The 21056-nt window shown below is 35.4% G+C and overlaps 1 protein-coding gene across 1 annotated transcript in view; it reads left to right on the plus strand.

Annotated features, from left to right (window-relative positions):
* The window catches only part of LOC114329137 (peripheral plasma membrane protein CASK-like), a 642784-nt gene that overhangs the window by 323718 nt on the left and 298010 nt on the right, over positions 1-21056 (plus strand). The window lies entirely within an intron of this gene.

Genomic DNA, 21056 nt, shown 5'->3' on the forward strand with positions numbered 1-21056 from the left:
GTTAATTCTGGCAGCAACTCACGTTCTTGATTTCGTAGATGACAAGCAATTACCTTGGTTTATCGTGACAACGTACAGATTTCATTAAAACAATGTACAAATGTTGTTAATATAGAGTAATATATGATTATTGAATAGATGTAAATTGATTGTTGTGACAACGAATGCATTAATCAATCTACTACTGCATTTAATACCCACAATCAATGCGTTCATTGTGACAATAATCGTAGTTGTTGAGACAATAAATGTTTTGCTTGACCATTTGAAAGTTAACGGCTTTTCCTTATCGTGATACCCCTAGCTTCTCTGTGTTACCGAAGTGCCGAATAATAATTGCATTTCGTTTTCAAGTGTAGTCCGTAGTAGAAGGAAGTTTTTGTGTGTCTATTATCGTGAAATTTCGGTCGAATTCTTTTTAAATGTATTAATTTTTTTCGAATCCTGAGAAAACTAATTATTATTTTTTAAAATTTAAATGCAAAATAAAATATTACAGTATTATCGAGGGTCTGAAGTCCCTGAGAACCTCTATAATGATTATTTTAATAAGTAACAGGGGTGAAAAAGAGAAAATTTCGTATGATTTTTAATTTCAAATAGGCATACCATTCAACAGAAACTTTTTGTTTATTCTAAGGGACTTTCTGCCCTCGGTAATAATGTAATATTTTATTCTGCGTTTAAATTTTTCAAAAATACTTATTAGTTTTCTCAGAATTCGAAATTTTGCACCTGCGCTCTCAAAAAGGATTAAAGTGTTATACATTTTTGGAATCACTATTTCAAACGCTTCTAAATAAGCTGTCACATGACGTACTTTCCCATTAAAAAAAATCAAAGTTACGCCGCGCCTGTCACCGTGTAAAGTTCGAAACATTGATGTTATAATATACTTTGATTATTTTAAAAATCGACCTGTCCGAGCGTTTTGCTTATGTGCGAAAAATAAATAAGTTAATAAGGGGATGGGGGGAGTGTAACACTTATTCCAGTACACTGTATAAGTGAAATCATATGAAAAATCACAAAGTGTAAAGTCCTTTAGGTTAAGGACAAAAAAAGGGGATTTAAAAAATTATTATTAATATCATACATTGGGCTATTGCATTCAGTAATTATTAATATAAAATACGTTCATAGTAGAAATGAACGAAACTGATTGTAAGAATGAATAGAATTGCTTGTAAGAAAAACCGTATTTATTGTGGGAATGAACGGAATTAATTGTAACAATAAACGGAATTAATTGTAACAATAAACGGAAATAATTGTAGAAATAAACGAAATACGTTAGGAGAAATAACACTGTTATTGACACAACGAATAGTCTTCGTCGGTCAATTAACGACGTTGTTGTTTCAATAAATAGTGTTCGTTGACTCAGTGAACAGAGTTCGTAATATCAATAACTAGTGTTCGTTGACTCAGTGAACAGAGTTCGTAATATCAATAAATAGTGTTCGTTGACTCAGTGAACAGAGTTCGTAATACCAATAAAGTGATATTATGGTATACATAATGAATGTTCATCCATTCAATAAACGTAATACATTGGCTCAACGAACGAAAATAATGAATTGATGAACATCGTTGTGTTTACCCAATAAAACCAAGAATTGGACAAATTTTAAGTATTGCGGTTGTTGTCTGAATTAACATTTTTATTGATATTACGTACCTTTTTCGTTGAGTGTACTAGTGGTAGTTGTAATTCTGCCTTGGGATAATATCAGCACCAATAGCAACCTGCAGCATTTCTCCCAACAATCTATCCACCTAATAAAGAATCATTTACTAATTATTTTAATTTACTAGGTAACAGATTTCTTGCCGGTGCCGACTATAATGCAAAACATGGAAGTCAACATGCAAAACAGGTAGAGGTTGAATCCTTTTTCAAGAGATGCAGGTACTACAGCTCAAACACTTATCTAGTTACACACCTACTTACTGGCCCACTGAACCTAATAAAGTTTGGAACAAAGGCTTTGGAGAAGGCTCTCTAAATATTGTACCTAATTATGAAATTGCTTCAGACCATACTTCAGTAATAGCGACGCTAAATTCAAGATTTGTTGAGAAGGAACGTCCAGCGAAACTGCACAATGATAAGACCGACTGGAATCAGTCTAGGGAAGAAATACATCAAAAAATAAACCTTAATATTTCCCTAAAAGCAAAAGATGAACTTGAAATGTTAGTAAACGAATTTATTACAGTTCTTAAAAAGCTGCCTGGAGTGCCTCTCCAGAATTTTAAGCTACACAGAATAAAAGAAACTCTCCTGTCCATTTCAGAAATCGAATTAGACTAAGGAAGATTTTGACAAAACATAAGTGAGCATCAATACAAAATAAACTACAATAGAAACGCAAGACAGCTAAAAAATACAATAGTACAGCACAAAAACTACTTTAAAAATCTTCAGAATTTAACACCAACAATAGATAAAACGATTATTCACTTTGAAGGCCACCAGGAAATTAAAACAACCCATTAAATACATCCCAGCAATAAAAAACCGGATAAAAATTCCGTAAACATTATTGGATACTGGGCAAAACATCGAAGTTGGCTATTCGTAACAAACTGTTCATATATAATACAATACTCAAACCGGTCTGGACGTACGGATCCAGCTATGGTGTATTGTAGCAGAATCCAACTTATTCATAATAGAAAGCCCAAGTAGCACAATAAAAACATATTAGTTTTATTAAAGGTTTATAAAGGTTTTATTGTGGTAAATAAGAAGATAATGGTTTTAAAGTTACCTTGTAGATGTACTGCCAGAACTTTAAAACTGTTAAGCATTCGTCACTAGTTTTAAAGTATCTAATAAGAGTATCAAATAAGACTAATTAATCTTAATAGATAATTTGTTTTATTGTAGTTTTAAAATGGTATATTCTCAGTTCGCTTTAAAACTAATCAGTTTTATGAAGAACTTCCGGACTGTTTGGTTTTATTAGATTCTAGTTTGTTACCTTTTACTTTTATTGCAGTTTTAAAGATTCTCCTAATAGGACTAATAAAACCTATTATTAAAACTACTTGATCTCAAGACTATTATCAGTAAAACATATGCATTAAAACTATTTTTTTAGTATTCCTTAAAGTTGCTTTCTTAAAAGTAATTAGTAGGCTATATTAATACCAAACGCTCTTAACTGAGTCAATTTGGTTATCGTAAAGACTAAACTATGCATCTTGTTAGAAACAATAAAACTAAACTCATCCCCTCTTCTTTCATGTCCAAAATGGTCGGTCATTTGTTTTAGAGCGAAACAGTGGTGTACTAATGTGTGTTGTAAAAAGTGGAAGTACATTTAGTCTGGAAGAAATAAGTCGCAAGTACTTAAAATATAAACGAACTGGTTATTTTAAAAGAAAAATACAACACACTTGATTTTAGGTTAGATTCACATTAAAACCGAGTGGCATTATTGACAGCGGCATTAAAACTAAACGGTTTTAATTTCAAGGTAACCTTGCTTTTATGTAGGATATATGCTCTTGGAAAGGTATAAAATAAAACCAATTGGTCTTAACAATTCTCTGTCGATAGACCAAATAGTTTTATTTGGATTTCGGCCATACTGCTTTCTGGAGATGCTGAAAGTCATGATAGATTACAATATAAGGCTTACATAAAAATTATAAATAAGCCACTAAGAGATATAAATTCGATTTATTTTAACATTAAAACATTAAAATTGTGGATAAAACTATTTTTCTTTCAAATTAATATTTTTCGGATTTAAATTTTTTTATTATTTTTATTTTTTAATCGCTAAAAGTCAGAAATTTTAGGGCGCGTGGGATATTTAGACCTATTGTTGTTAACATTATCAATCAAGTAGGGCGCGCAAGTGTTTTCCTACCTTGACAGACCGAAAAAACCAAGTACTTTTTATTATTTTATGGTTACAAATACGTATCTACCTGTTATAACGCATGTAAAAATTTGTTGGCCTATATGGAGTATATGGTTTTAAAGAATCATATGGTAAATTGTCTTTAAAAGTCTCCACTTAAAAAACCTTTCTAAGTTTGCTATAAAACTGCCTGCACTTAAAGTGTCTTTTAACATGGTTTTAAAAGCACCTTCACAGCAGCTTTAAAACCAGTTGCTTAAGAAAACAAATCTTTAAGAAGGTTTTTATTTTTGGTTTTATTGACCTCTTTCAGAGTGGGCCCTTTTATGCTGAAAGCGGTTTTATTGCAACCTTAAAGTTTACTTAAAAATCAAATGTTTTTTTTTTTAGTTTTATTCTACAGTTTTAAAGCATCCTTAAAAGACTTAATAAACCCGTTCGGTGCTACTTGCGAGATTACAAACCAAAGACCGATTACGCGCTATGACAGACGCTCAATGCTATAATAGAACCGCATCTTTTTTTGATTTTAAAGATATCAGGGAAATTCAAAAAACAAAACACAAAATATGAGCCTACAAATTAATTTCGATGTATATCCAGCTTTGCACCTTTTCCTCTATACAGGTTGTCTCAAAGTTAACCTAAAAAACATTCCTTTTCTTCCACCCGGTATAAGCTCAACAAAGAAGTTTGAGTAAACTTTTGCCCAACAGTGTAAATACTAAAGAAAAATCTAAAATAATAAAACAATTGACGGAATCCGTTATATAGTAGGGGAGGAAATTATGCTAAATTTGCAGTTACTCGAGCGTTATGGGGACCTATTGGGTTGTGAATAGTAGGTCCTAAAACCAAAAAAAATTAAGTTAAGTTTTTCATAAAGTGGGGGGACTTTCAGTTTTCCAAGAGTTAGACTTTCAGTTTAATTTTCCATTTCCAACAATCGTTTTTTCCGATTATAGCGCTATCTATCCATAATTCGAAAAAATGTCTTGAATAAAAGTTGCTTATTTTTATTTAAAGAATCCAAATCTGCAATAAAAATTGGGGGCTCCTATTTAAGATTTTAAAGTAACCCTCCACCCCACCTCCTTGGGGGTCATGTTTGGTGTCATTCGATAGATTTTTCAAAAATATTGAATACGTGTATTTTGCAGTTTTTCCATCTGACGTTCATTTTGCGAAATATTCGCTTTTTTTGTGAAATTTTGTGACTCGCCCATTTCCTTACTAGTGCAGTCACTGAAGGTTTTCACCTCCGATTTCATTGAACGTCCATCGATTTTCATGAAAATTGGTGAGTAATTAGAGGATACCTCAAGGAATAAAGGTGACATGATGCCAACCTGCGCTTTTACCCTGGGGGTGGATACCACCCCTTCTCGGGGGTGAAAATTATTCTATTAAAAATAATACCATAAGTCGATAGAGGAACAAATTATAAGCAAAATTTGTTATATAAAGTTATTAAAATAAATCAACACTTTTTGAGTTATTAAAGACCAAATATTTTATTTTTTCGAAAAAAAATGCAAGTTTTCAATCGATTTTTCACGTATAAATCAAAAACTATAAGCTTTTACAAAAAAGTTGTTATTACTAAAATTGTAGATAATAAAAAATTGAATACATTCCTCACATACAGAACTAAACTAATGTTACTTTAAAGTGAGTTATTGGCAATTGAATGTGTATTTTTTTCGACCAGTACTCAAATCTAAGTATTCAAGCTTAAATAACGGGAAAACGATGCAATGTATAAAATATTCCTGCTAAACGTTTGCCAAAGTACTTCGGAATACCTATCAAATGAGCTTCAGAACAAGGTAATAGCATCAAAATTAAGCAAGTTATAATGAAAATAAAAGAACCGTTTCGAATTTTTTAGGAAAAAGTGAAAACTAAAACATACGCCATTACAAAAACTTCTTTATATTAGCATAAGTAATGTTTTCGATAATTTTGACCGGTTTTGAATGCATATTTTTGAAAAAAAATATGATTTAAAAAAATCATAATTTTTAAAATTATTGTAATTCTCATATTCTTTTGATAATAACTTCAAAAATACTCAATATACGTAAAAAATTATATATAACCCAATTTTAGTTTTCTCTGTGCCAAATATTTTACCTGTTTTACTATTTCTATAGGGTAAACAACAACCGAGATAGAAACGTTTAAATCTTAAGTTTTGCTGTGGGAACCACGCAATCGGGGTCATTTAACCTTTTATTTTTAAAAAAGTAAGGGGTTTAAAAGACTAAGTTCAACGTGCTTAAATATCACTTGGAATTATCTTTTATACAGTCTTTAGATGAACCTGATATCGTAAACACGAACATAGGTATTAAAAAAAAAACAATAGCATTTTTTGGAAAAAATTTTAAAAGATAAATTTTCAAAAAATTTTGGAGCATAAATTTTAACGCTATCAATATGTTCGGGGACTCATTTAATAGATATTTTTAACTACTTTGACAAATGTTGAATAAGTTTATGTTATAAAATGCATCAGGTTCCCGTTATTTCAGCTTGAATACTTAGAGTTTTTTACTCGCCGAGATAAATATACATTCAATTACCTATAACTCACTTTTAGTTAACATTAAAAGGTTTTTGTAGTAAGGGGTTTATTTCATTTTTTATTAGCTTCAATTTTGATAATAATAATTTTTGTGTAAAAACTTACACTTTTTGAGTTATTGATAAAAAATTGGTTAAAAACATGCATTTTTCTCAAGAAAAATTAAAATCTTTGATCTTTAATAATTCAAAAAGTTTTGATTTATTTTAATAACTTTATATAATTAATTTTGCTTGAAATTTGTCCCTCTATCGAATTATGGGGTTATTTTTAATAAAATAATTTTCACCCCCGAGAAGGGATGGCATCCACCCCCAGGGTAAAAGCGCAAGTTGGCACCATGTCACCTTTGTTCCTGGAGATATCCTCTAACCGCTCACCAATTTTCATGCAAATCGATGGAGGTTCAACGAAATCGGAGGTAATAGCTCATATTCCACCTTCAGTGACTCCACTATACGCCCCGCTCAAATCGTCAGATTTTTTAAATATACATTGTTTTGCATGTACTTAACTTACCTTATCTTAATCTGACGATTTCGACGTTTTTCTAAGGAGAGGTTTTTGTTTCGGATCCCCTTAACGAACTCCTCTGTATTAAGAGCCAATATATGGCAGAGGTATATTTACAGGGTACAAGGTTTCTCCCCATGTGATAATCTGACGTGCTCGAGCAACTGCAAAAATCCTCGCTTGGGCTCCCTCCCCTACTATTAATCCATTAACGAGACAATCAACTATGACAATGAGTATAATTTTTGGAGGTGAAAAACTTTTGCAATTAAGTTTACCTACTATAAAATATACACTAGGTACACATTTTATACTCAGTCTTGTGAACTGTCTATTCAGCTCTTCAAGAACTTTTTATTCCTGCGATCTCAATTTCACTATATTATACTTTATTTTATAACCAAAAAGTTGCCATTATTTTCCGGGAAACCGTCTTCCACACAAGCATAACCCAAAAATTACCACGCGAAACCTCACTACATTCTCGTAAATAAAACGCTAGACCTGGTATCTGTAAATTGACAAGAATAGCTTGTATTTCAATCGTAAACTTTATATTACTCCTAAAAGATTTTGCAGTTGTAATTCTTCGGTTGCTTTTACGATTATGTCTTTTAGAAAATTTACAAAAGTTTACACGAAAACTTTAGATAGTTCTACAAAAATGTACGGCGTATTCTGTGCAAGCCTGCTATGTGACTCAAAAGTTTTACGTTCAAGAGAAGTATGTAATAGAGAAGAACTAATGATATCAGATTTTAGATAAATGCGTCTTAAGTGTTTTCATATGTGACATAATTCGGAATTCTTTAAAATACTGTGCTGTGGTATTGTTAGTTTTTCTATAATAATCCATTATTTTTTCTTGTGTTTTCCCACCGCAATTCGCTTTATCGATATCAATATGAATATCATAATCAATATTCATTAATGCCAAGCCAACCAGGCTCTCTTCGGCCATATTTTACCGAAGTCACGTTTTAATTCTCCTCAAAGTAGAGGATGTTTTTTTAGCACTTCTTCTTTTTATTGTGTCGTCTTCTAACGAAGGCTGGAAACCATTTCTTTAAACGCTTTCCTATATTTTGCAACGTGATATATCTGTTCAACACTGAGGTAAGTCCAATCTCTGATATTCCTTAGTCTCAAGATTTCTTCTTTCTTCCCAAGCCTTTTCGTCTCTCTACTCTTCCTTGTACTGAAATGTCTAGACTATGAAACTCTACCTGTACTTCTGGATCTGTTCAATAAAGTATATAAAACCGGAAAAATCCCACAAGAATGGTTCGTGTCCACCTTTGTAGCAATACGCAATACCAAAAACAATATATGCCAAAGATTATTCAGACTATAGGACAATATCAATAATAAGCCATACCCTCAAAATATGTCTAAAGGTGATTCATGGAAGATTATACAGAAAGCTAGAATATGATATGGATGATACCCAATTTGGGTTCCGCAAAGGACTTGAAACAAGAGAAGCATTCTTTGCCATTAATGTCCTCTCTCAAAGATGCTTAGATATGAACCTAGATATTTATTCGTTTCTCGTTTTTTTCTAAATTTTTTGCCGGGCCTGCCCTTTCCTCTCGGTGGCCCCGATCGACCCCTTTTTTCCTCCGCTGAGAGGAAGACATTTTTACATTTTAGGTACTCTTATAGAATATTCAACTATTTATTATTTTTATTACCTACCTACCTTCAATCTTAATCTAATTTTATATATTATAAAACACATAATATAATATTTCTTTATTCTACTACAATCTTTTGTTACTAAAAAAACTGTTAAAAACCATAATTCTAACGTTTATAGTAACTTTCAAGAAATAGCCATTTTGATATATTTATCTGTTCACTCAAAACCGGATCTAAATCGACAACCTCCAAATCTGACCAATCAAAATTTGTTTCTTTACATGACTTCAGCAATTACTATTAGTCAAATAAATCTGGGACAGGTTTTTTATTCTTCTTTAAAGTGAAACTAGTTTTAAATTTTTATAACTTTATTGGTCAGTCAGTATCTATAGGTAGGAGCCTGTTTTAACGAAAACCAATGAAATGATTTCACTATTTATCTGTTCACTCAAAACCGGATCTAAATCGACAACTTCCAAATCTGTCCAATCAGTTTCTTTACATGACTTCAGCAATTGCTATTAGTCAAATAAATCTGGAACAGGTTTTTTATTCCTCTTATAGTGAAACTAGTTTTAAATTTTTATAACTTTATTGGTCAGTCAGTATCTGTAGGTAGGAGCGTGTTTTAACGAAAACCAATGAAATGATTTCACTAATGAAGGTGTACCCGGTTCACCTTGCTTGCAGGTGTGTTAGTAATACTTGAAATATTATTGGATATGTCCTATAAAACATCGAATAGCCGAAAGAAGAGGGTCACTGTGCTCACACTCTCTCAAGAGTAGGCTAGTAGAAGACAAAAGCTATAGAAGATAGTCGAAGACAGCGAAAACAGCCATACCAAAAAGCCATTTAGCCAGAAGAGGCTAACAACACCTGAATAAACCAATAACGAATCCACCTACAAAAATACCACTAGAGGTGGCCGTTGCCTGGAACTGTTACATTGTAACTGTTGGAAGTAACGGTCGCTGACAAGTAAAAGGAGGCATTTCAAAGCAAACTGGTGAGTTCTGGGTGTACGTCTGGTCAGCTTCTTGGGTAGTGGTCTGGGGGCAGCTTGCTGCTTCTAGACGTCCCTCGAGGGTGTCCATAGATAGGTCGCGTGGGTCGTAGGCGCCTAGCGAGCGCTAAATCTCATCCTGCGAAGGACAAGACTTCTTCGAGCCTGACGAGGTTCTCTCGTCGCCGGTATTAGGTGAGTCTGCCACCGGCTAGCAGGAAAAGATAAAAAAATATCCGCTCTTCATAACTATTCTCCCCCCATATAGGCGCAAGCCTCACGAGATAATCCAGGCCCCTGAGATGGAGACTCCATCGTCTCAGGGGGCTACCCCGTCTCAAGAAACCGTGCAAACAGAAAGCGAACCAGTCGACGAGGAGGAAAAATTCCTCCAAAACCTCTCACAAACTTTGTGTTCGGCATATGAAAAATATCCGAATGCACTACCACGCATTTTTAAAATGCTCCATGAAAAAGTTCCAACACCATCGGAGGTTGGAACCAGTTCACGCGCATCTTCTCCACTCATTGATCTAGATTTTGATTTCAAGTACAATGATGTGTTTCCTACTCTCCCTCCCATTCAAGAGGAATCTCCATCAGGAGATGCCGCAACCTCTAGGGGGAAATCCAAGGAAACAAAATCTCCTAAGAAGTCACCTTCTAAACCTTCTAGGCCCAGAACTCGTTCTGGGTCAAAAACACCTACTAGTTTGCCTAAGCAAGCTAAAACCAAATCAAGTAAATCCTCCAAGAAAGCCAAGAAAAGCACTCGGACGCACTCTGGCGATTCTCAAATACCTTCAACTTCTTCTTCAACAAACCTTCCTGCCACTACTGTCAATGAGGTCCCTCAGACCTCGACAAATGCGAAGGAAGCCAGTCTGCCTGAAAAACGTTTTTACTACAAAATCATCAATATTCCAGTAACCTATGACACCCAGAGGAAGCTCTTTCTGCTGGTTAATACCCACGAGCTTCTGAGGGGTGTCATGGTCAACATTAGACTTGTCTTTAAAGACAAGATCGCGTACCTTGAGACCAACCAATCGGTTGACCTCAAGGAAGTAACCAGAAGGTTACAAGCACGCACTGGCGACCCAAGCATTGCTATAGAGTTGAAAAACTCACCTCCTACTCGTCCCACAATACCAAACCAAATTCGTCCACTAAATTATCCGACTTTCAATTAGTCATCACAGACATCGACCTAGATATCACAGAAGAGGATTTAAGCCAAAGCCTCAAAGAAATTAATTTCCCTTTCAATAAACTTCGTCGAATTGTCTCCAGACAATTCGACAAACCTACGAGGCTAGTCCGGCTATTCCTCGATTCCGAGGTGCACTTCAAGAGTGCTCTGTCCAGCGGCATCGTCATCGACGGACTGGTCAGACCTTGCGAGGCACCGAGGAATCCTAATTTCGTCCGCCCAGTAACCAAATATTGGAGCCGTTGCTGTAAAAGCGGCCATGAAATCGCGGAGTGCACCAAAAGACAAGTGACTTGCCCTTATTGCGGCAGTGGCGAGCACAAGTCCACCGAGTGCCCTACTCAATCCAACCCGACATGCCCGAATTGCAAGGGCAAACACCCTGCCTGGCATCCGAGTTGCCCCAAAAGGCAGGAACCTGCTGCTTCTTATAAGGAGCTAAAACCGATTGTTGCTGAGAGAAAGGTTCCCTCAGCCAACCTAACAGAGGATGCGAAAATGGTGATGGAAATCATCACCATGCTATTGCTCAACGTCCTTCCTGACAGAAGAGACTCCATTGGCAAGTTCGTATCTCAACTCTGTGAAACTTACTTTGGTCACCGTATGGTACCTCATCCTAAGAACAAAGGGTTAGAAATAACCTTTGTTCCCATCCGCTAAATAAAATAAGTCACATTCAACTGTGTATTGGGTACAGTCAACTGTCAGGGTATTGGTAGAAAGAGAGCTTTAATTAAGCAAATGCTCTTTGACAATAACATACAAATCCTATCCCTCACCGATACCCTGTCCAAAACCACGCCTAACTTTACAGGCTATACTTCATATCACCTACACAAAAGCCAGGTCAGCCGTGGAAACGGCTTGCTGATACATAACAGCATACCCACCTCCCTACACATCCTTCCCCCCACATCCAATTTCCAGACCTGGATTTCCTGGCAGTTGACATATACGTACAAAATAACATCAAAATTACGATAATCTCCTATTACAAGCATCCAAATCAACCCCTTTCCAACCTGCTGTTAGAGTATTTTTCCACACTCAATTCAGCAGTGTTAATGGGCGATCTTAACTGCAGGCATACCCAATTCGGTGATAGTACAATAAATCCAGCTGGCAGAATGCTCTCAAACCTACTTCTTGATCTGCCAATATCCAGAATCACCAACTCCGAAGTCACGTTTTTTGGGCCGGCTGGAATGTCCATCGTCGACCATATCCTCTGCACAGATAATGTGCTGGGCATGTTCGATGATGAATGCTTCATTGCTGACTCAATAACCTCTGACCACCTTCCTTTGTTAGTTAAAACTAACTTCACAGAACCTCCGCAAATAAGACCTGTCATATATAGGGAAGATTATCGTAAAGCTAATTGGGAACTATTCCAAGACTATATCCATCATAACATTCCTCAGTTAGGTAATATGTCAACCATCAACGAAGTTGACACAGGAATCTCTAAAATCGAGAGCCTTCTACGGGAGGCCTCATCCTTAGCAATTCCAGTAACTCGATACAATCTTTTTACTCCAACTCTACCTCCCAGAATAATCGATAACATCAAAACAAAGCGACGACTAATCAGAGAGTATAAAATATATCGAGACCCCCTCATCAAAACAGAATACAACCGACTCTCAGCGTCCATCAGGCTGGAGGTCAACAGGCTGAAACAAGCTCAGTGGAGGCATGTTACCTCTCAGCTGGACTATAGAGAAGGGAGTAAATTCTGGAACAAGTTCAAAATCCTAACGAAACAAAAATCTAAACATCATTCACAACTTGTAGTCAATAACGTCATCCTTAATAATCCACTAGATAAGGCCGAAGCTTTTAAAAGCTCTCTCCAAACAGCCTTCGTCTCAACCAACAACCCAAACTTCAACGAGCGACACAGACGCAATGTCGAAAGGAGAGTGGAAGAAATACTCCAAAACCCCCAACACATGGCAGCCTACCCTCATCCGATGGTGGCTCCTGTGGAGGAGGAAACCGTCAGGCAGATGTGTAACATAGGAAAAAACACATCTCCTGGCCCAGATGGTATCCACAGAAGGTGCCTCAAAAAACTTCCAGAGAGTATTATACCCCTGCTTACAAACACAATCAATGCATGTCTCAGGTTGTGCTATTTTCCAACTTCATGGAAAGTAGCCAACACAGTCATGATTCCTAAACCTAGGAAACCACCTACCAGCACAGAATCCTACAGACCTATTTCTCTTCTTAACACTCTAGGTAAAGTCTACGAGAGAATCCTCAAGGAGAGACTCGTAGAATTCCTAGAGACAAACCACATTCTCCCCAGTTTTCAATTTGGATTCAGAGCTGAACATTCCACACGTAACGCATTGATTGAAGCAGCTACTTTCATTTCCCAAACCATTAATGAGCATAGAAAATATGCTATAGGCATCTTCCTAGACGTCCAAAAGGCCTTCGACCAGGTCTGGCACCCAGGCCTGATCGAAAAACTCCACCGATTTGGACTGCCTATAACATTTATCAAACTTATTCATTCCTACCTCTCAAATCGAACAATTCGCGTCAAAGTCGCTAACCAATTATCCACCCCATTTACTCCTCAAGCAGGAGTGCCACAAGGATCCATATTAGCTCCTATACTATACACAGCGTACAACAGTGACATTCCCCATCCCATTAATCGAACCGAGTCAATCCTACTTTACGCCGACGATACTGCACTGCTCACTGCAGGCACTGCGCGAGGCATGCTAGGACGGCCCTCTGCCTTCGATAGGGCCCAAACTCTATTAGACAAGGTAGTGAGGTGGTGCAATAAATGGAGAGTCACCCTCAACCCAGCCAAAACACAAATGATTGCCTTCAGACACCCTCGTAGCGCTAGGTACGAAACAACCAGAATAACCCTTCAAGGAGAAGCTCTTGAATATCGGCCGTCGGTGGTCTACTTGGGAGTCCACTTCGGCAGGACACTCAATTGGAACATCGACATCCAACACACCCTAAACAGGGTAAGAAACAGAGCTAAACTCCTTGGAGCGTTATCTGGAACGTTTGGAGGCACATCTAGCAAGACTCTCCTGCACACCTATAAAACCTTCATAAGGCCCATTATCGACTACAGAGCGCTCCTTTATGCTTCGCTAAATCAACAATATACTAATAAAATCCTCGGATGCGAGCGTAGAATTCTCAGAAAGTGCCTCAGGAAACATTGGAGATATCCGTCGGTATTGGTACACCACTCGCTAAACTACCCCCCATAAATGAGAGAATCCGTTCTCTCAGCAACAAATATGTCATACGAACGATTAATGGTAACAACCAAAGGGCTAAAAATGTCCTAATTACCCCTTGCAATCGGCGAGGGCATATACTCACCGGGACTCCCAAAAACAAAGTTCCATTCCCTCCGGCCAATCTTCTACAATTGGCCAGAAACGAACTTCCCGATGAGTACTACGAAATACTTGAACAAACTCCCTTAATGTATCGCAGATAAACAACTGCATCCCCACACGCTGAACTAAGAGCCGTTCCTCTAAGGTGACAGATTTGGAACCCCCTCACTGACTGGTCGCTTGCTGAGCATGGCAATTTCTATCTTTCGCTCCTACAGCTTCTGCGCTAAAACCACCTTCTTAACCCAATCCACTAGCAATTCTGCTTCTCCACACACCATCGACGCAATCTCCCACACTCCTGAAAAGGAGGATCCTTCACCCTGAAGAGGCTTAAGCCTAAACGGGGTATAAACGACGAGTTTTCAATTCAATTCCTATAAAACTTTTCCTATAAAACTAGTGAAACTAGTTTTAAATTTTTACAACTTATTGGTCAGTCAATATCTGTAGGTAGGAGCGTGTTTTTGATAACCAATGAAATGATTTCACTAATGAAGGTGTGCCCAGTTCACCTTGCTTGGAGGTGTGTTTGTGTTAGTTATGCTTGAAATATTATTGGATATATTCTTCTTCTTCTTTTAGTGCCTATTCGTTTCGAATATTGGCGATCATTCTGGCTATAATTATTTTATTCACTGATTCTTTAAATAGATTAGTTGTGGAGAACCATTTCCTCAGATTCTTTAACCATGATATTCATAAACTAATAAACAAGAGGCATGTGTATTAACGCCTTTAGTTCCATGTATTTAATAATATACATTATAAAAATACTAGGAATATCGTTGGTATAATTGTTGATATTGAAATAAAAGATATCGTACTATAGTCCAGGGTACATCTGTTTTGAGATGGACTTTGAGCGGTGACTCATATTTTTTTTGCAGAAATTGCTTAGAATTAACTCATATAATAATTGAGTTATCCTTCCGCTCAAAAAGGTCCGGAACATTGTTTAAATAATCAAAATGTCAAAAAATGAAGGAAAAATTCGATTTTTTTTCTTCGTTTTTTGATTATAACTTTAAAAGTATTCATTTCCGAGAAAAGTTGCACTAACATAAAAGTTGTGTAAGTAAATTTCCTACGATATAGGATTGGTTAAAAATTTGAAAAATTTGTCACCCTTGTTGCAAAATAACAATAATTTCGAAAAAAACCATAAAAAAACAAGTATTCACATTTTACGTTTTTCAACCATTTCTGCTACCCTTAAGACCTTCATATTTCACCCAGAAAAACTTTATGATATACATATTAAAACAAAACTGTAAATTTAGTTAAGATCGTTTTAATAGATTTTTCAAAATACATTTTGCAAATCCAGCTTTCGCAAAAAAATGCATTTTTTCAAAATGTTGCCGGACTGAAAATAAAGCACAAAGCAAGTTGAATTTTTTTTGCATATAGAAGAATACTGTACCTTTCATTTGCAATTTCCAAATTAAAATCGGTTAATTACCACGGCGTCAGGATTTTTTTTAAATAAACACTAATATTGGGTGCTGCGCGCAGGGCAGCTGATACGTTTGCTCTGATTGGGCATTTCAATGACCTGTCAAAAATTATCGAACATTGCGGGTTCCAATGTTTATCTAATATTATTTTCTTACTCTATATTTTGTTGTATTTTAATATTTTAATTCCACAAAAATCAAACTAATTTGATTACTGTTTGTGAAATATTGTTTAAACAATTGCATATATTTAAAAATAATAAACGTTTATTCTCTAAGTTAAAATATATGAACAAAGAAAGTTTTTGCTAAAAAGTATTATTTCAAATTACAGAGTATGTGTTTTTATTTTGCAATAAACAAATTTATTTATTTATATCGAAACGTACTAAAAATTAAAATGTATCACTCATTGTTAAAGGTCATTGGAATGCCCAATCAGAGCAAACTTATCCGCTGTCCTGCGCGTAGCACCAAAAATTAATGGTTATTTAAAAAAAATTTTGACGCCGTGGTAGTTAACCGATTTTAATTTTGCAAATTGCACATGAAAGGTACTGTATTCTTCTATATGCAAAAGAAATTCAACTTGCTGTCTGATTTATTTTCAGTCCTGCAACATTTTGAAAAAAAAATGCATTTTTTGCAAAAGCTGGATTGCAAAATTTGTTAAACCGATTTATTGCTATTTTGCAACAAGGGTGACAATTTTAAAAAATTTTAACCAATGGTCTATTGTAGGAAATTTAATTACTCAACTTTTGTGTTGAGTGTTGTGATAATAAAAAAACTAAGAAAAAAATCGAATTTTTCCTTCAATTTTTGACATTTTGATTATTTAAACAATGTTCCGGAACTTTTTGACTGGGAGGATAACTCAATTATTATTATACGAGTTATTTTCAAGCAATTTCTGCAAAAAATATGAGTCACCTCTCAACATCCAAATGTACCTACTAATATTTTTACAGATGCGCCCTGGTCTACTAGAAGTTGTATAAGAATTAATGTTAGAATAATGCCAGTGAATTTTGCACTTGATAAAGAAGTAGGTATTGAATGTTGTGTGTGTATGCTCCTCAAGTCCGTTTGGGTGATAATGAAATAAAAGGATCAATTTCTATGATCAATTAGGAGACATAGGTAAATATTTCGAGATATTCCATCTATCGATATGGCGATTGTTAATACATTCTTTAAAAAGATGTCAACTTATGACAAGCAAAAATAGATGGAATTACCGAAGATATGTACACGTGAATGTAAGAACAGAAAAGTAATAGTTAGTTAGACTCTGATCCAACGGAAAGGAAACAAGATGTGACTCCAAACGTGACTCCAGATAAGATAGTTCAAAAAAAACTAAAGACGAGACTTTTTGTGGTTTAAGAAAAACCAAAGATTATTTACATTTTCAAACTAAGTATCGTAGACTTGGCATGATATTAATTCAATAATTTCAATATTTTTCTTCTTATTTTTGGTACCTCTTAATGGGAAGACTAGCTCAGCTGTTTACTCTTCGGAATCAGATAAACATTCACGTTATAGTTTGTAAGCTACATAATGCTTTTCTTTTGGTGATTTGCCCTCTTTACAAATATCTACTACCTACATATATAGAGGCAGCAAAAATCTCTTGTAACACGAGGAAAAAATGATGAAAACGTTTTATTAGGTACGATTTTTCAAAAAAAAAACTCCCGTTAGCTAAGAGTATCATGTGGTATCAAAATTTGTTCGAAAATCTTCCAATATTATTATAGCCCAAATGGTAGGGGATCCCAAGCGGGCATTTTTGCAGTTACTCTAGCGCGCCAGATTATCACATGGGGAGAAACCTTGTACCCTGCAATTGTACCTCTACCATATATTGGCTCTTAATACAGGGGAGTTCGTTAAGGGGGTTCGAAAGAAAACTATCCCAAGAAAAACTCGAATTCGTCAGTTTAAGATAAGGTAAGAAGTACTTGGGTCATACAACAGGTGGTGACAGATATGAGCTCCTAAAATTAATAATGTAGATAGAAGAAAAATGTCCTGATTGACAAATCCCAGAGAATGGTTTGGATGCAGCTCAACTGAACTTTTTCGGGCTGTAGTGTCAAAAGTTAGAATAGCAATGATGATTTTTAACTTTCGTCGCGGAGATGGCACATAAAATAGAAGAAGAAGAAGTACATGCAAAACAGTGTACCTATATTTCAAAAATCTTACGATTTGAGCGGGGCGTAACGAAATGGGCAAGTCACAAAGTTTCACAAAAAAAAAGCGAATAATTCGCGAAATGAGCGTCAGATCGAAAAACTAAAAAATACGTTTTCAATATTTTTCAAAAATCTATCGAATGATACCAAACACGACATCCCACTGAGAGGGTTGGGGGTAATCCCGACATCCCACCGCGATGTTTTGCGAAATGAAGATCATATCGAAAAATTGAAAAATACACGTATTCAATATTTTTGAAAAATCTATCTAATGACACTAAACACGACCCCCCATGGAGGTGGGGTGGGGGGTCGTGTTAAGTGTCATTCGATAGATTTAAAATCTTTAATAGGAGCCCGCATTTTTTATTACATATTTGGATTCCTTGCGTAAAAATAAGTAACTTTTATTCGAGACATTTTTTCGAATTATGGATAGATGGCGCTAAAAACGATTGTTGGAAATGGAAAATTAAATTAAAAAAATATTTTTGTTGTTTGTTTGGGTTTATATGACTGCGGACACTAAATCCATTCGCCAATTAAAAAAATAGAAAGTCCCCCACTTTATGGAAAACTTAACTTAACTTTTTTTTGGTTTTAGGACCTACTCTTCCCAAACCAATAGGTTTCCATAACGCTCGAGTAACTAAAAATTTAGCATACTTTTCTCCCCTACTAAAACTTTTTATTTTACATTAATTTCCGTTTCAGAGCATTTTCCAAATATTCTTAATTTTCGTGACAGTTAATATTAAACGCAAAATATGCTGCTCAAGTTAACGTTTATCTCTTAGCGTTGGTAACACAAACTTTATAGATAACACTAGGATGGTAGATAATAGAAAGAGTTATTTATGGATCATATCATTACTATCCTCTGTCACCTGATAGCAGTGATAGCATAGGTCTGAACTTTGTCACGGCGTTCTAGCTAATAAATCTCGTGAAAATTTAGGAAACGCTGTAAATCATTTTACCCCAAATATTTTTCTTCTAAAGGTTTATTGTCTGAACGTAATATGTAACGTATTCTTAGATAATTATCGCAAAAAGGACACCGCACACATCTTATGGAAAATATAATGTCACTCAAATGCAATAAAATGTACTTGAATAGATTCGTTCCGAAATATCACTCATGTGATACCATTGCGCCAACTCTGAATTTTGCTTAACTAGGGCGGTAATTGTAATTAAAGTTTGTCGAAATCGCATTTTGAAGTCCATAAAACTGGCATTCATAAAAATAATAGTCGAGCGGCTACTAAACACAGTTTATTCACCATTAGCTTAAGCCGATTAGAGGCGGTACAACTGACCAACTTATACCTACTTTATTATCAATAATAATAGGAAAAGATAAGAGTAGTCCTCTGCCTTAATCCTTCAGAAAGATTTATGGAGTAAGCGAATTACAAAATATCTTTTCTCTCTTTGACACACGTACATTCCCATTTGATTTTAGATTTACTTTTATCAATTTATGCTTTTATTATTCAAAATACAGAGTTGGCGCAATGATATGAAATGATCGTAAATTCGGGACCAATCTACTCATGTATTTTTTTTGTATTTGAGTGACATTACATTTTCCGTAAAATATGTGCGGTGTCCTTTGCTGTTAAAATGTTTTCTTAAGATGAAACAGAAGCGATCAACAGGTAGCGAAAACGCGTTCCAAGATTGCGGCTGTAATTTTGAATATTTTTTTGAGATATTTGGCACACGTATTCGTAATATAATAAAGAATGGCGGTACAGAGCCCAATTTGAAAAATATATTAATATGTGGAAATTACTCTGTAATTAAATACAATATTAAAAAAAACGAGCCTGTACCGCCATTAAGAAGAACAAAAACATACACTTTCTTCAAATAAACTTTTTTATCCGATGCCTAGATTTTGTGTCAATTTGGAACTACTAATGAAATAAAAAATTTTAGTAGTTCCAAAATGACACAAAATCTAGGCATCGGATAAAAGTTTATTTGAAGAAAGTGTATTTTTTTGTTCTTCTTAATGGCGGTACAGGCTCGTTTTTTTAATATTGTATTTAATTACAGGGTAATTTTCACATATTAATATATTTTTCAAATTGGGCTCTGTACCGCCATTCCTTATTATATTACGAATACGTGGGTTAAATATCTCGAAAAAATATTCAAAATTACAGCCGCAATCTTGGAACGCGTTTTTGCTACCTGTTGATCGCTACTGTTTCCTCTTAACAATTAGGTATGTATATGTTTTTACATTTTTCGTCTCCTTTCTTTCTACATAAGTAGGATAAATATATGTAAGTGTCATCATCCAGTCACGGATCTAGATATTCATAACAGCGGGGGGGGGGGGGGGGGGGGGGCTAGACTTCTCGAAAATATTATTATTATCAAGATTTAGCCATACGGCTCATGCCCCCTCTAAGGCTATAAGCATAGTGCGGTCCCAATATAGCCTGTAATTGTCGTTTCAAGCATGCTGTCAGGGACGTATTGATAACAAGGGGTATGAACGGTTTGGAAAGTCCCAGTTTATTGGCTAATTCCTGGTCAATGGCTGGAAAGATTGGCTAATCTATCCTACTTTGTTGTAATGGCGTTCTTTATAATCATTATCGTCCTAACGCTTGGGAGCCCGCGGTAAGATGTAGGATAGTTTCTTTTTGCTTGAGATCCATATCGGCATTTGCCATTTTCGACTTGAGGGTCTTTGACTATATGTATATTTCAGGTAATTTTTAGTTGGAATAACCCGATCTTGAATGGCCAGTAGGAAATCCTTTGTTTCGTGATGTCAACCAATAGTTCGACGCTATATTGCCGACATATTCTTATGCCTGGTTACACAACATATCTTAAGCTTAAGACATACCTTAAACTTAGCTTACGAAACAAATGCGTTGCACCATTGAGTCTTGGATCAATTTTCAGCTTTGCCACAAAGGATTTCCACATGGATTGCATCTTACACTTCGTCTCAGTTAAGACGTGATTAGATAACAATCGAAAATTATGCATCTATAAGCTGAGCTTAGCTAAGCGGGAGCTTAAGATTTGTTGGTTTAACCAGGCATTAGCTGATCTCATTGAAATGTCGCCCATACAGAGATTTACTCATCCAGGTTCGATTTTTTTTTT

The sequence above is a fragment of the Diabrotica virgifera genome, chromosome 2 (assembly GCF_917563875.1).
Source record: "Diabrotica virgifera virgifera chromosome 2, PGI_DIABVI_V3a".
Lineage (NCBI taxonomy): Eukaryota > Metazoa > Arthropoda > Insecta > Coleoptera > Chrysomelidae > Diabrotica > Diabrotica virgifera.